The 14,887-nt window shown below is 62.5% G+C and overlaps 1 protein-coding gene and 1 long non-coding RNA gene across 4 annotated transcripts in view; one reads left to right on the top strand and one right to left on the bottom strand.

The window, feature by feature from the left end:
- The window catches only part of GSE1 (Gse1 coiled-coil protein), a 408,425-nt gene that overhangs the window by 334,418 nt on the left and 59,120 nt on the right, over positions 1 to 14,887 (bottom strand). The gene's annotated exons all lie outside the window — the stretch shown is intronic.
- On the top strand, positions 2,910 to 7,471 carry LOC139082237 (uncharacterized). The gene is made up of 3 exons (XR_011538039.1): positions 2,910 to 3,073; positions 4,339 to 4,487; positions 6,584 to 7,471. It is a non-coding gene; the product is annotated as an uncharacterized lncRNA (long non-coding RNA).

Genomic DNA, 14,887 nt, shown 5'->3' with positions numbered 1-14,887 from the left:
GGGAGGCGCGGGGCAGGCACAGGGCTGTTAGAACCACACGGAGCATCATGACGGTGGACGGGCAGGCAGGAGCGTGGAGGCAGCATCCTGCGGGAAGACCTCGGCCGCGGAGGGTGCTGGGGGTCAGCCCCCGTTGCCGTGGAAACCCGCTCCTGCTGGATGAGTCCACTGAAATATTGACCTGACAAGCGTCAAGGTCACTGGAATGAAAGCCCAAGTGTGACCCCCGAGACCAGAGGCGACGGAGGGCTAGGAGGCTGGGAGGGCTGGCTGGAGGGGGCGGCGTGGGGCTCTCCTCCCACAGGTGCTGCGGGAAGGGCAGGTGGGTGGCCATGGGGCCCCTCCCACAGCCGCCCCAGCCTGGGACCACCACCCAGAGTTCATTCAGGAGCTTGCGCTGGGAGGGGTGTGGTCCTGCCCCATCCGTTACTAGACCCCCACCCCTGCGGCCCCCCTCTCCTCTGTCCCTTCAGCTCCAGCCAGACTGATCCCCTGTGGGGGGGTCTCCACCTCCAGGAAGCTGGGATGAGTGGCCCCCCAGCCTCGGAGCCGCTCCAGTGCTCCAGCCAGCAGAGCCCCACATGCCGGCCTGGACTGCTCTCTGCTTCTCTCTCTGCCCCTCAGCTCTTCCTCCTGGGTCCCCAGCTCCTGCGCTGACGTCCCATAGTGAGAACAACTGAGAGGGAGGCCCAGTTACCAGGCGAGCGGCTCCCTCACCTCACTTCACCCCTGTGCAGCTCTGCCTCCAGGAGGGGCTCCCACCTCCCCAGACGGCTGTGACGGCGCCTCCTCTCTGACACCCCTGAGGGCTGGGCTTAGACCCTGCACCTCCTCACACAGGAAGGAGTCTGCTGGTGCCTGGCGCACAGTGGGACCAGGGTGGGGCACATGGTGGGGGGCCAGGCACACAGTGGGGGGTAGACAGTGAGGGTGGGGCACACAGTGGGGGGGGGGCACCTGGGGGGGTAGACAGTGGGGGTGGGACACACAGTGGAGGATGGGGCACCCAGGGGTGGGGGTAGACAGTGGGAGTGGGGCACGGTGGGAGGTAGACAGTGGGGGAGGGGTACATGTGGTGGGGGTAGGGCACCTGGGGGGATAGACAGTGGGGGTGAGACACACAGTGGGGGATGGGGCACCCCAGGGTAGGGGTAGACAGTGGGGGTGGGGCACAAGTTGGGGGTAGACAGTGGGGGGTGGGGCACATAGTGGGGGGTGGACACAGTGGGGAGGTGAGCACACAGTGGGAGTGGAGCACACAATAGGGCTGGGGTGGAGCACACAGGGGACCAGGGTGCCGCACACAGTAGTACAGGGCACTGCTCAGGTGACTGGCTGGGAAGTGTCAGCCAGGCTCTTGGAGGCCCCAGGGCACACCGCCCCCCATTCTGGGTTATTTTAATTTATTTCTTTCTGCCCCCCACCCCTGGCTTCCCACCATCTCCCTGGCCACCCTGTGGAGCCCTCATCTTTGCCTGGAGCCCCCCTCCCTCGGCAGGGGTCAAGGCCTGGCCTGAGCCCAGGACCCCGAGGGGCCTCTGGGGAACCTCTGCTCTGCCTGGCAGCCCCCGGGCCTCCCTGAAGTGGCTCTGGCCCCAGAGAGAGATGAGAGGGAGAGCAGACCGGCTGACATGCTGAAGGATTGCCATGGCAACGCGCAGGGCGGGCCAGCTGGCAGCAGTGGCGTCTGGCAGAGCAACGGGCCTGGCCTCCCACCAGGGCTGGGTCGGGCTGGGGCGCAGGGGCCACACAGGGCGGGGCAGGGGTCCAACAAGCGCCCACGTGACGGCCGTGTCCTCTCCCAGGAGAGTGTGGTGGCCCCGCTGGGCGGTCACCGGGCGGGGCCGGGCATCTGGGGAGCCCACCACCCTTCTCCACACACACAGGGTGGGGGTGGGGACCTCCTGCTGGAATTCTCTGACGCTTCTGAGGCGAAGGGTGCCCTACCCCTCCCCTCCATCCCAGGTGGGAAGGGCTGCCGGGCCGGGCGCTCCAGCAGGCTGAGCTGTCCTGGCTGTGCGCTGTTTCTGCAGCGCATAGTAGGACTCGGTGAAAATGTGCCCCGTGGAAGAACGAACAACGGGCGTGTTCACACCCTCCTGTGACCGAGGCTGGGGGTGGCTGCAGGGAGCGGGGCCCGTCGGAAGACCCTCCGAGATGAAACTCGGTCAGTCTGAGTCCTCCCTCCCCGGGGAAGCAGCAGGCAGCCCCCACGCCCTCTGGACCTTCCTGGCTCTCACTTGCCCACCTGGAAGATCTCAGAGGCCTCTCCTGGGACAGGGTGCCAGGAAAATGTGCGTTCCCAGGGAGCTCCGGGTCCCTTTTCCCTCCCTCCACCCCAGGACGGATGGCGAGTCGGGTCCCTGCGGGGGAGCAGGGCTATTCCGGGCCGTGTGATGGGCCTTGAGAGCCTCAGCTCAGAGGGGTTATCCCGCCAACCCCATGGATGAAAAAGCTCCGACAGGGAGCCGGGCTGCCCAGGGTCGCCGGGCAGAGCGAGGAGCCGAGCCCAGGGCCACGCCCAGGAACCTCCGCGCTGGGCCAGGAGATCCCCACACACACAGATGTGTAAACAGAGGCCCGGAAGCCTGATGATAAACGTGCCAGCCGTTCAGAGAGGGGCTCAGTTTTCGTTTCTTTCTTCTTTTCAGTGAAGGCAATCTGTGAAACGCTGAACCAAATGCGAGCTCATCTTTCCCATCTTTTAAGACTTCTCCTGTGAAGCAGTTTACAAATATGTAAGAGCTCTCTTTCCTCGGCCATGTGCTCCAGTCTGAGGTTTGGCGAAATACAACAGGCTGAGTTTCTGGGGAAATACGGCCTAACATGCAGAGGGGCTCCAGAATGTCCTTGCTGCCTCTTAGACCAGGACAGCAATGGTGACCCCCCCATCTCTCCACTCTCCCCAGGTGTCCCCACCCCACCCAAGGCCCCAGCCAGGCCTCACTGCATGAGCAGCACTCTCCAACAGAACTTTCTGTGACGATGGAACCTTCTAGATCTGTGCTGCCCTATAAGGTAGCCAGTGGCCACCTGACATGCAGCTAGTGCAATCCAGCAACTGGATTTCCAGGTGCATTTCGTTATGTGGCCGCCACGCCGGACTCTGCCCATCTCGGGTAAAACCTTTAGTGTTTAGGCAAGCACGTCCTGTGGTCAGAGGGTAGGCAAGGGAGGGGCAGAGCCCCGGGTGACAGCACGGCTGGGCCAGCTCAGCCCCTGGGGCTGGGACAGACGGGCGGTCTGAGGCGGTGGATCTGGTCAGGTGGAGGGAGGACGGTGGACGCGATCCAGGGTCCCGATGGAAGCCGGCCTGAGCAGATGTGAAGAGGCTGGACCAGTGGCTGGAGCCAGGCTGGGTGAGAGGAGAGCTCTGAAAAGGATGCGGAGCAGTAATCCTAGGCCAGCACCTCCATCACTCTGTGCCTCAGTTTCCCCATCTGTAAAACTGCAACAACAGTGGCAAACCCAAGGGTGCTGTGAGGTTAAATGAGCCTTAGGCGAACCACTCAGAGCATGCGTGGTTACAGAGAGCACGCCATAAATGCTGCTAGTACCGTCACAACAGGTTTGCCTGCAGCCACCCCCTGGTGCCATCTGTCTCCCTGGCCAGGGCAGAGCTGACAGCTCATGTTTCCTGGCATCCCCTCCCCACACATCCTTTTTCCAGAATAAACTTCTTTCAGCCCCACAACACTAAAAGTGAGGTATTACATTACAACACTCCCCGTTTCACAGATGGGGAAACCAAAGCACATAGAGGTTAAGGGACCTACCCAAGGTCACACAGCTCCACGTAGTAGAGCCAGGATCGAAAAGTAGGCACTGACATCACCCCATTTTATAGATGGGGAAACCAAGGCTGGGAGGGGCGTCCTCAGTTCCTGGGTCACACAGCCAGGATGCAGCTGAGCTGGGCTGGCAGCTGGGACTTCGGGCCTCTTGAGCCCAGGCTCTGACCACTGGGCTCTTGGGCTTCCTGGGGGGGCTCCAGGCAGGTTTAGGGCAGAAGGCTCCGGAAGGGCCAAGGAGGCAGGTTGGGGGCAGGGGGAGGCGCCGACAGCAGGCTGGGCTCCTGCCACTCGCTGGTTGCTGCTTCCCACACCCGCCACCGCGGGGGCGCCGGAAGCTGTCGGCACCAACTGTTGCCGCCGCCTCCCTGCTCCCTGCCCATCTGCTCCCGCGCGGCATCCTGGTGGGCGTCAGGGCCTCGCCTGGACCGCTTGCTGCGGCCACAGCGGCGCCGTCCCCCACCCTCCCCTTCTCCCACGCCTGGGGGGCGCAGTGGGGGGGGCACAGCTGCCCCATGAGTGGGACCCTCCTGTGTCTCTCCTGCAGGTGTTCTGAGCACGGGGCCTGGGGCCCATGACCCTCCACTGCAGCGTTCCCTTCCATCCCAGAAACCCAGCTCTCCTCGTCCCCTGGAGCGTGACCTGAGGAGACTCAGCATCATCACAGTGTGGACGGGTGACCTCGGAGACGGCCCGGTTGGTGGCAAAGGCCCGCGGACACTGAGAGCTCAGAGCCAGAGCTCCAGTGGCTCGGGGACCCATCCCCGCGGTGCAGCCTCATTGAGGGGCCACATGACACCAGCAGAGCACACTGGACGCCTGCCGTGTGCGGGGCACCATGGGGGAGGCAGAGGGACAGCCTCTAAAGGTCATCATGCGTCCCAGCCCAGGCTGCACAAGGCCTGCAGGGCACCTGGGCGGGGGAGCACAGGAGGGACAGGGTGGGAGGCAAGGCTCCCCAGGGAGAGCAGCTGGGTGCTGACGGGTGGGGAGGGCAACCCAGGACCTGGCTTGCTCCCCTCTCCTCTGACACTACCCCAGAGAGGGCTCCACAGTGGGTCAGCCACTTCCTGTCTGCGTGACTGCAGGCCAGTTACTTGGCCTCTCTGAGCGCCAAGTACACCAGGAATAGGAATAGCAACCCCCTTCCGGGCAGGTTAGGAGGTTAGGATGAGGCGACACCTCCACCTGGTAAGTGCTCAATACTTAGGCAGTAGGACGATGATGAGGCTGCTGCTCCAGCCCCGCCCCACACCTCCCCACGCTCAGGCCAGGCTCCAGCCAGCCAGAACCCCCTGTGCTGCCCCCAAGCACACAGAAACCGCCCGACCCTGCCCCCTGGCCTTTGCACACGCAGGTCCCTCCACTGGCAACGCCGCTGCCCACCCTCCTTCGCCACTGGGCTAACCCAGTCTTCCCCCGAGTCTCACCCCACATGCCACCACCTCCGGGAAGAAGGCCAGGCTGGCGGCCCAGGGGGAGACGGCAGAGGAGGTGGCACGGGAAGCCCCCCTGAGAGCACTTCCCCCGCCCAGAACCTGTTAGCTGCGGCTCTGCCCCATCTCTCAGGGGACAGTGACATCTAGTGGGCAGAGGTCCCATCCCCCCAGGAGGTTCCCCCAGTGCACCCCAAGTCCCCGAGTGCATGGAGGCTCACCCTCCAGAGGTCGCCCGGGGCAGAGGGACACCAAGCAGGAGGCAGGACTTAGCGCCCCCCCTCCCCAGACCTCCTCTCCTCCTCCCGGGCAGCTGTGTTCCCGCGTGGCATATGCCCGCCATATGCTCTCCCGTTACAGCATCCTCAGCGGGCCTGCGCGCAGCCGGCTGGCGGGGGCGGGTGCCTCTGCGCGGGAGCTGGCCCCAACCGCTACCCAGTGCAAGCTGCTCGGAGCTGCTTCGAAGAGCGCCAGCACCCCGACAGGAAGGCGGGCCCTGAGCCCATAGCCCAGACCACCAAACTGAGGCTCAGAGAGGCTGAGCGCCTTGCTCCAGGCCACACAGCTTGCAAGGGCAGACCAGTCCTGTGCCCCGCAGTCTCCGTTGTGCATCTGTAACTCGAGGGGGCTGCACGGGACAATTCTCCAACAGCTGGAGGCTCATTTTGCTCAAATCTTTGCTTGTGCGACTCCCCACGCTGGGATGTCCTCCTCCCCTGTCGGAGCGTCAGGGTCCCCTTGGAGACCTCAGCCTCACTGGTCTCCTCCTGGTCCGAAGAGCCGGCAGTGGGGTCCTCAGAACCCAAAACTGAGTCATGTTGCTCAAACTGGGTTCCCCAGAGCGCCAGCATTCTGCAGATGGGCTTGGGGTCTCGGGGAGTGGAGGGGGAGGTTGGGGGGCCAGGGCTTGTCCCCTTAAACCATGAAGCGTCTAGAGCCCATCTCCCCAGTAAGCAATGAACGCACAAGTTCTAAGTGACGAGGGAGGCGAGGAAGGTTCTGGACTCTGCACGCGCAGGAGGTGACCCTGAGTGTGCAAAACAGGCCCAGCCCCCTAACGCGGCCGAACTCCCCTCAGGAGCCAGGCAGGGGCAACCGCCCGCAGCAGCTTCGAAGGGAGCAGGTGTCACCGAGATCTCCCAAGACCCGGGCAGGGTCAGGAACCCCACGGAGCAGGGTTAACTCAGGGCTCAGGATTCACGATCCCTCTGCCCCGGTGAGCTGAGGCGGCTCAGGCGAGGGGCTCCGTCTCTCTGTGCCTCGCTTTCCTCGTCTCTAAGACGGGGCCAAGAGCAGTTTCTGCCGATGGATGGCGGTGCGGATGAAATGAGCTAACAGACTATACTGATTTTCCAGGCTTTACAACAAACGACCACAGGCTGGGGGCTTACACCATTTATCCTCTCCCAGTTCTGGAGGCCGGAAGTCTGGAATCAAAGGGTCACAGGGCCGTGCTCCCTCCAAAGGCTCGAGCAGGATCTTCCTGCCTCTTCCTGCTGCTGCTGGTGGCCGGCAGTCCTTGGCTTGTGAAAGCGTGGTTCCAGCCTCTGCCTGAGTCCTCCCGTGGCCTCACCCTGTGTGTCTCTGTCTGCACGTGCCCTTCTGTGTCCAGACTCCCCTCCTCTTACCAGGACCCCAGGCACTGCATTTAGGGCCACTCTACTCCAGCATGAAGTCGCTTTAACTAATTACATCTGCAAAGACCCTCCTTCCTAAGAAGGTCACCCTCTGGGGCTCCAGGTGGACATGCCCTTGGGGGATACTATGCAACCACCACACACCCCTGCCGGGCTGAGAGCGGCACCTGCTCCAGAAACGCATGTGAGTTTATTGATCCTCAACAAACACGAGACGGGCAGCTTACGCCCAGGCTGACAGGTAAGGATGCCAAGATTCAGAACAGTGACCTGTCTGCCTGGAATCAGCCTCACGACGTGGGGCTTAGATCCCACCCAGTTGTGTCGTCTCCACCACCTGGGCATCTTCTGGGACAACACTGCCCCATCTCTCTGGCCACCTGCTGATGCCTCGGAGGGGAGCCCCTCCGCTGAGGCTTCCAGCCCACCCAGCCACCACGCCAGCCGCTCCAATTTTCCGGGCGGGTCACCCCTGAAAAATGAGAAGACGACCCCACCCTCTGAGGAGCAGGAGAGCAGGAGGGCACGGCCCCGCAGGAGGATGCAGTCATGGGAGCTGAGCTGGCATTTACTGCGATTAACACGGCAGCGTCATCCCAGGACAGAAGTCATGCTGGATAAACGCTCTCTGACGGAGAACGGGCAGGAAGCTCACCTGACACCACGTCCCCATCAGACATAGGAGCACTGAGCGCCCTCTGTGCCGGGCAGGTGATGGTGCCCATGCCACAGAGGAGGTGATGCTCAGAGTCCGGGCACACAGCGGGGCCCAGAGGACCGGCGGGGTGAGAGCAGGCCCCGAAGGTCCTCATGCAGCTGGGCAGCAGGGCATTAGCTCCCTCTGATGGGGAGGGGACAACGTGGGGCCAAGGAGAGAGCCGGGCCGCAGACCGCCGGGCAGCCACTGTGTTACTCAGGCCTCTGGAGGTGGAATTACTGGGGAAGAGGACAGGCCTCCTGGGTTTAGAAAGAGCCTCGTCTGCACCCCAGGAAGCTGGGGCCCCGCCCGCAGCAGGGGTCTCAGATGGCCCAGCAAGGCCCCGTGGGCAGGCAGGCCCCAGGCCTCCTCTAGGCTTACCCCGACCCTCTACTCTCACCCCGGGTCAGGCCGACCAAGGATGGATGACCTTGGGCCTTGTCACCTGCCGAGCCCAGTGAAACAGGGCTCTCCTGAGCCGGCCGACAGATGCCGTCGTGAGGGAGCATCAGACAAAGCCCATCGCCCCCGTGCAGGGGGCCACGGGGCGGCAGAGGGGCACACGGCTCAATCATCTGCCAGGGTTTACTGAGCTCCTACCTTGTGCTCAGGACCGGGACACAGTCGCAAACAAAACCCAAGCCCTGTAGGGACAGGCTACACCACCTTCGAGGCAGGGAGTCGGGGGATGTCCATGAGAGGCCCAGACACAGGGACAGGGCCTGGAAGAGCCGGAAGAGGCTGGGCTGTGAGAGTCACCACACCACCCAGCAACCCCGCTCCCAGGTGTGACCCAAGAGCCATCAGCCTACATCGGCGTCGAAGCTGTCCATGTGAGCTCACAGCAGTGCTGTGCACGACAGCCACAGCGGAGACGCCAGACGTCCATCACGGAGGAGAGAAACCACAGGTGGTCTGTCTGGCAGGAAACGGCACGCGGCCACACAAAGGAACGGAGCACCGCCACGCGCCACGACGTGGATGAACCCTGAAAATATCCTAAGTGAGAGAAGCCAGATTCCGTTTACATGAAGTGTCCAGAACAGGCAAACCCAAAGAGACGGCAGATGAGAGGCTGCCAGGGGCTGGGCAGGGAGGAGTGGGGAGTCGCGGCTGGGGTAAGAGGCTTCTTTTTGGGGTGATGAAATGTTCTAGAATTAGATATGGCGACAGTTGCCCCATCCATGACTATTCTAAAATCTGCCGAACTCTCCACTTTAAATGGGTGAATTGTTATTAAAAAAAACCCTGCACCTAGCACTTGCAAAATGCAATTTTTTATACCTTGGGGTGTTTCTGAAGTTATAAAAATTAAAAGGCACGAGCACACGTTGTTTTCTGATCAGAGAACTGAGACAGGTGCTCGCAGGTGCCCGGCTTCCACGGTGAGGGGGGACCTGGGGGCAGCCGCCGAGGCTCAGGGAGGGAGGCCTTGCCCAGCGTCCCCAGGAGGCAGCACATGCCTGCAACAAGCGAGGGGCGGCCACCGTCCCCGCCAGCCCAGCCCGCCAGGAGTCCTGGAGACAGCCAGCTGGTGCGGGGGTGACGGAGAACAGACGGCCCTGAGGCTGCTCTGTCTGTAAACTGTCAGCGGGTCCTGCGGGGGCCGGGCAGCGAGGGGGTGCACGTCTGGAGCCGGGCAGGGGCTGCTGCCACGGACGGGGCGGTGGATGGGTGCCCACCATGCCACCCTGGACAGGGAAGCGGGGAAAGGGGACCCCTTTTGAAATAAAGGCTCCTCGCCTTGTCTCTCTGCAGTGATGGTGGGGGGGCTCTCTCTCGAGGCACAGCCACGGGCCTGGCCTGGCCTCAGGATGCTGGATGACACTAGGAGAGGACTGGCAAGAAGCTGCCCGAGGCTGCAACCAACATGGTAACAAACAGCACAGAGTGTGTGGCCTGTCCCAGGTGGGCGCTGGCCACAACCTCACACCAGCCCCCAGTGAGCCCCACAAAAGCCCGAGAATAGGAACCAGTATGACCCCAGCACAGATGAGGAAACTGAGGCATGGAGGGGCACCGGTTCCACGGCTCTCAGCCCCAGAGCATCAGCAGCTGCTGGTGACACCAGCCGTCCTCGTGGAGGGGGCCCTGGCCGCCGGGCCATCTGCTTGCCCTTCGCCAAGTTGCAGTGCGGGCCTGAGCCGCGCTCCAGCCCTGCTTCCTAACAGAGTGTGAGGCGCAGAGCCCACTCCCAGCCAGGCCCGGGGGCCGGCGGCAACGCCCTTCCCCACCCCTGGATCCGGTTCCACCCCCGGGATAATTCTGGCACCAGATGTGTGGCTTGTCCACCCCAGCCACCACCTCTCCTAGTCCCCGGCCACCGGATACCGCTGGGCGTCCTACAGTTTAACTCGGTTCTGACACGAATTTCCAGCGTCAGCACAGACCCCCGGGGACACCCACCTCAGAGGCCCAGCGTGAGTCCTAGGTCTCCCCGACTTCCCACTGTCCGGCTACACATCGGGGTTCCCATGACCCCTCGGGGTTCGACGCTCTGCTGGAACGGCTTCCTAGGACGGTTTCTTGTAGAGGACACAGCTCAAGGATGGCCGCGTGCAGGACCCGCGGCGGCCCGTTGGGGGACAGCTGGGCAGCGGGACCCTGATCAGTGCCCAGAGCGCTGGCCCGGCCACCCGCCCGGAGCTCTGCCGCAGGAGCTGTCGTGTCCGCAGAGGGACTCCGCAGCGCCAGGCCCCTGTGCTGGGGTGCAGCGCTGTCAGAGAGAGATGCCCCGCCCCAGAACTGGGGGTCCCGGCTCGCACCCCGCTCTGCCTCTGTTTCCCACTCTCTGACATGAGCTAACATCTCCCTGGGGGGCTGTCACCTACACAAGGCCGTGAAGTGCTGGGTGCTGGCTGGCACAGTGAGTGCTCCATCCATGGGAGCTGCTGCGCGCCTCCCCGGGGCCCCCCCCCCCGGTCTCCTCCTGGGAGGCCAGAGGAGGGCTGTGCAGCCGGTGTTCCCAGTGCCCCGTGAGGCCTAGAGAAGGGACCCAGGCGGGTGGGCTATGGCCCGCCATCCTCCCCGTGGAGCAGCTTTGCTCCTCTTGATTGGATATATTGGGCTACTGGGTACGATGAAATCTGAAGAAACACTACTGCTGCTTAAACATCACTCAGGCCTGGGCAGGCAGGCTTTCTCAGTTGTGCCTCAAGCTGGCTGAGCAAAAGATGGACTTTGTTGACTCTGTAAATGAAGAGTCTGGGGGAGGAGGACTTCAGGCCTGGCTGGATCCAGGAGCTTAAATATGTCACCTGGGAGCTGCCTCCTGTCTGTATCTGTCTCTCCCCTCCTCCCCCTAGGCCCTGTGTTCCTCAGCACTGGCCTTGCTCCTAGGGTACTCTCGCCATGTAATGTCCCCTGGAGCACTAACTGGAGGGGTGCTGGGCGCCCAGGGCCCACCTAGCCTGGTCCAATCAAACCACCCAGCATTGACCCTGTGCCATCCAGGACTCAGCCGGGGCCCTGGCATCCCCACCCAAGGGGGGCAGTTCTCATTGATCAAAGACCTTCAGAGCCAGTGCTGAGGGGGGAGATGGCGCCAGCCAGAGCCGCCTCTCCCTGCTCGGTTCCAGCCAAGATAAGGTTCCCAAAGGACTAATGCTAGTGTGTAAATATTAGATACTTCTGTCTCCTTCGAGACCAATTACACAGATCATGGCGGCTCCCCCAGGACTCTGCCTTCCACTCACTGTATCATCATTAACAGCCTATTAGGTAACAGCTGCTTGGAAGAGAGAGGGAGAAAGAGAGAGAGAGAGAGAGGGAGGGAGACAGACAGGGAGAGGGAGGGAAAGAGAGGGAAGGAGAGGAAGAGAAGAGAAGAAAGGAGAGAAAAAAAGGAAAAGGAGAAAGACACAGAGATGGTGACAATGACAGAGACAGAGAGACACGGAGGGAGAAAGACAGTGCTACAAAAAGCAGAGAGACAGGCAGATAGAAATTTGGGAGAGAGGTAGGGAGGGAGCCGAGGAAGAGAGAAGCCGAGGGAGGAGGCAGCTGTGAGACCTCTGATGGGGGCTCTGGAGCCCCAGGCCCACCTGCCCATCAGGGTCCCCTGTGGGATGCGCAGCCCGGGCCCCGCTGGTCCTTGCGGCCTGGCCCCGCAGCTGTGCCCACCCCGTGGTGTCCTCGGCCCTGCAGGCAGGTGGGCAGGGCTGGGGGGCACCAAGCAGGCCCCGAGAAAGCCCTTTTAAGGCCAGGGCTGCGGTGCTGAACCCTGCGGCGCTGGGCGAGTCATGTCAAGGAATTCCTACAGCCCAAGGCAGGGAGCCGAGGGCGGGCGCACGGGGAGCCCCAGACGCCTCTGCAGAAAGGCCTCTGGGGGCAGGTCCAGCCTGGCTGCCTGGACACAGAAGACAAAGCGGGGGTCAGGGGTCCCCATCAGACTACAGACCAGCGCCCTGACGTGTGGGCCATGTGCCCAGCCCTGCCCAGCATCCCCCCAAGTCCTTGGAACAGCCCCACGAGGCAACAACGATGAGCCCCCTGCAGAGACAAGGGGGGGGACACAGGGGCTGAGTGGCCGGCCAGCCCAAGGCCACTCAGCTGGGGAGCCCACACTGGGGTTCTAAGCCAGCGACCCAGGCCAGGGCCAGCTCCCGAGCCCAGGGCACTGCCTGGGGAGCAGCAAGTCCTCTGCTGGAAGCTTTGGGACAAGAAATGGCCCCAGGGATGCGGCTGGAGCCAGGCTCCCAGGAGGAGGCGGGACACAGAAGCCCTGTGCGGTCAGCCAAGACCAGGCCTCCTCTGAGCAGGGGTATCCTTTGCCCCCAGGAGGCCTCCCCTCCTCCCCTGACCCCAGGGATCCCGCTGCTTCCAGCTCTGAGGTCCTGTCTGCCCCATGCCTCGGCCTCTTGGCACTGCTGAGCTTCCCATCATTGTCCGCCGTCTGTCCATCCACCCAAACCGCAGTCTCGAGCCTCCCTACCCACCAAGCTCCTGTCTAGGGATGGTGTGAACAGGAGGATGTGGACCCCACCGGCACGGAGGGCCGGACACCCGTGGTCAGAGGCGAGAGGCTCCAAGAAAACAGAGGGAGGAAGGCCTTAGCGCCAGTGCCAAGAAGCTGCGGGAGCGCTGAGAAGGCAGGGAACAGCATTCCAGGCACAGGGAACAGAGGGCACGGAAGCAGAGGCAGGAACTAACTCGTGTGTCCCGGAAGCGGAAGGAGCCCGGCGGGGCACGGGGGTTGGGGGAGCTGCAGACCAGGGGGCCAGGAAGGTGGCGCTCAGATCCGGGACGCCGCTTGAGCAAGGATTTGGAATTTCCTTCTAAGAGCATTGGGCAGCCCCCAGGGGGACCGACGCAGAGGGACCCCACCCGGCCCCTCTACAGAGCTCCCTCGGGGTGCGTGAGGGGGACGCGCCAGCCACAACTCCTCCAGGGAGGGGCTCACCCCCCAGGCGCCCCTGAGCTTCTGCCCCTTCGTGCTCAGAAGAGGTGACGGGTGCCCCCCAAGTCTGCTCCCCAGAGGGCCCTTTCATCCCGTCCAGGTGCAGTGCCCCGCCGCCCCCCCGGCCGCAGGAGGTCCGGGGCCTCTGAGCGCGGGGCCGGGGCGCCCGGCGCCCGGGAGCCCGCCGGGGTTCGGCTCCCGGCCCTGCAGAGCGTTTTCTTTCTCCTCCTGCAGGGCTGGGAGTCATTAGAGGCCAGGAACATAAATCAGGGCCGGCGCGGAACATCTGCTAATCGCATCTCCTGAGGAGGAGGACCAGGGCGGGCCGGGCGGGGTCCCTGCAGCGGGGCGTCCCGCGGGGTGGGGGGGGCGCGTGCGGTTCCCGGCTCCCCGAAACACCCCCACACGCTTGCACACTCACTCCCCCACACTCACACTCAGACAGACACGCCCCATCCACGCACGCACGCGCCCGATCCCCCAGTGAGAACGGGAAACTGCAGGTTCGGGGTTTTGGCGCCACCTACGGCCCATCTCCCGGAACTGCCAGACTGGACCCGGCGACCCCAAGGCAGCGCCCCGACCCTCCTCCCTGCAGACACAGCGGGAAATTTCCATCAAAGGCACCCAGTCTGTACCAATTCTGCTACAAAAGCGTACAGAAAGCACTAAATTAATGCCAGTGGGAGGAGTGTTGACGACCATTTTAAGAATTAAATATTTTTATGGGGCCAGCCTGTGGCCTATAAGTCCGGCGCCCTCCACTTTCATGGCCCAGGTTCACAGGTTCTGATCCAGGGCACAGACCTGCACCATCCGTCAGCCACGCTGTGGCAGGGACCCACATTCAGAGTAGGGGAAGACCAGCACAGATGTGAGATCGAGGCCAATCTTCTTCAAGAAGGAAAAAAAAAAAAAGGATGATGTTTTAACGATTTAATGTAACTGCTTTAAAATCAAGACTAAGACATGTAACTTTATCTCAGTAAGTCCAACCAAAAGGGGCTAAAAGGGGGGAGGAAGTCAGGAAGCTCCTTCTCCAACAACAACAATAATAATAACGGGGCCAGGCCGGGGCACTATTGGCAAGTGCTGCCTTCCACCATTGGGATGTGAAGTTTCCTTTTAAAATAAATTTACTGAAGGAAAAGAGAATCTTATTTATATAAAATTATGACATGAATGCTGGCAGACACATCCTGCGAGTGTGGACATGCCAAGCACAAACGGGTGCTGGCGAGCTCCTCACAGCTTCCTCACGAGGGGAGGACCTTGGTGTCCATCTTTCGGGAGGAGACTGTGGCCCCAGGAGCCCCCCTGAGAGCCCAGGTCTCCCAGCTCAGCGGCAGAGCGGGACGCCGGAACCAGGACCGTGCTTGCCCATGACACGAAACTGTCCCCACCCTCCTCTCGTTCCCCACCTGCTTGCAGACAGCACAACAGGGTCTGGGAGGCGCCCCACTTCCTCAGGGATACCCACCCGTGGGGCTCCTCTCAGCGTGCCCCATGACTCGGTTTACCCCTTTGTCCACACTGCAGCCCTTCACACAGCTGACCCTTTAGCTTTCCTCTCTCCAGGCTGGACAAGTTCCTCCCAGCAGACACCGGGCCAAGGGGTGGCCCCGCGCCCAGGACCCAGTGTGGCGGGCAGCCCTGTCGCTCCGCACACCTTGAGGGCACAGCAAGCCGCATGCCCCTGCCACCCAGGACTTCCTGGGCCCCCCTGGGCCCCTCCAGCTAGTGTCCAGAACACGCCACCCTAATCTGTCCAGAGAAAGCCCCCCGCTGGGTGACCCCCACATTCCTGGCCTTTGAGCCAGTAATAGATAGTCCCCTGGCCCCTGGTAACGTTTCTTTTTACAACGAAAGCTTTTTATAGTGTTAAATAGTAAGATAAGTGATTTTTTAAAAGCCAAAGAGCACAGAAG

Source organism: Equus przewalskii, chromosome 3 (assembly GCF_037783145.1).
Source record: "Equus przewalskii isolate Varuska chromosome 3, EquPr2, whole genome shotgun sequence".
NCBI classification, from domain to species: Eukaryota; Metazoa; Chordata; class Mammalia; order Perissodactyla; family Equidae; genus Equus; species Equus przewalskii.
This window is presented reverse-complemented; position numbering and strand designations above follow the sequence as displayed.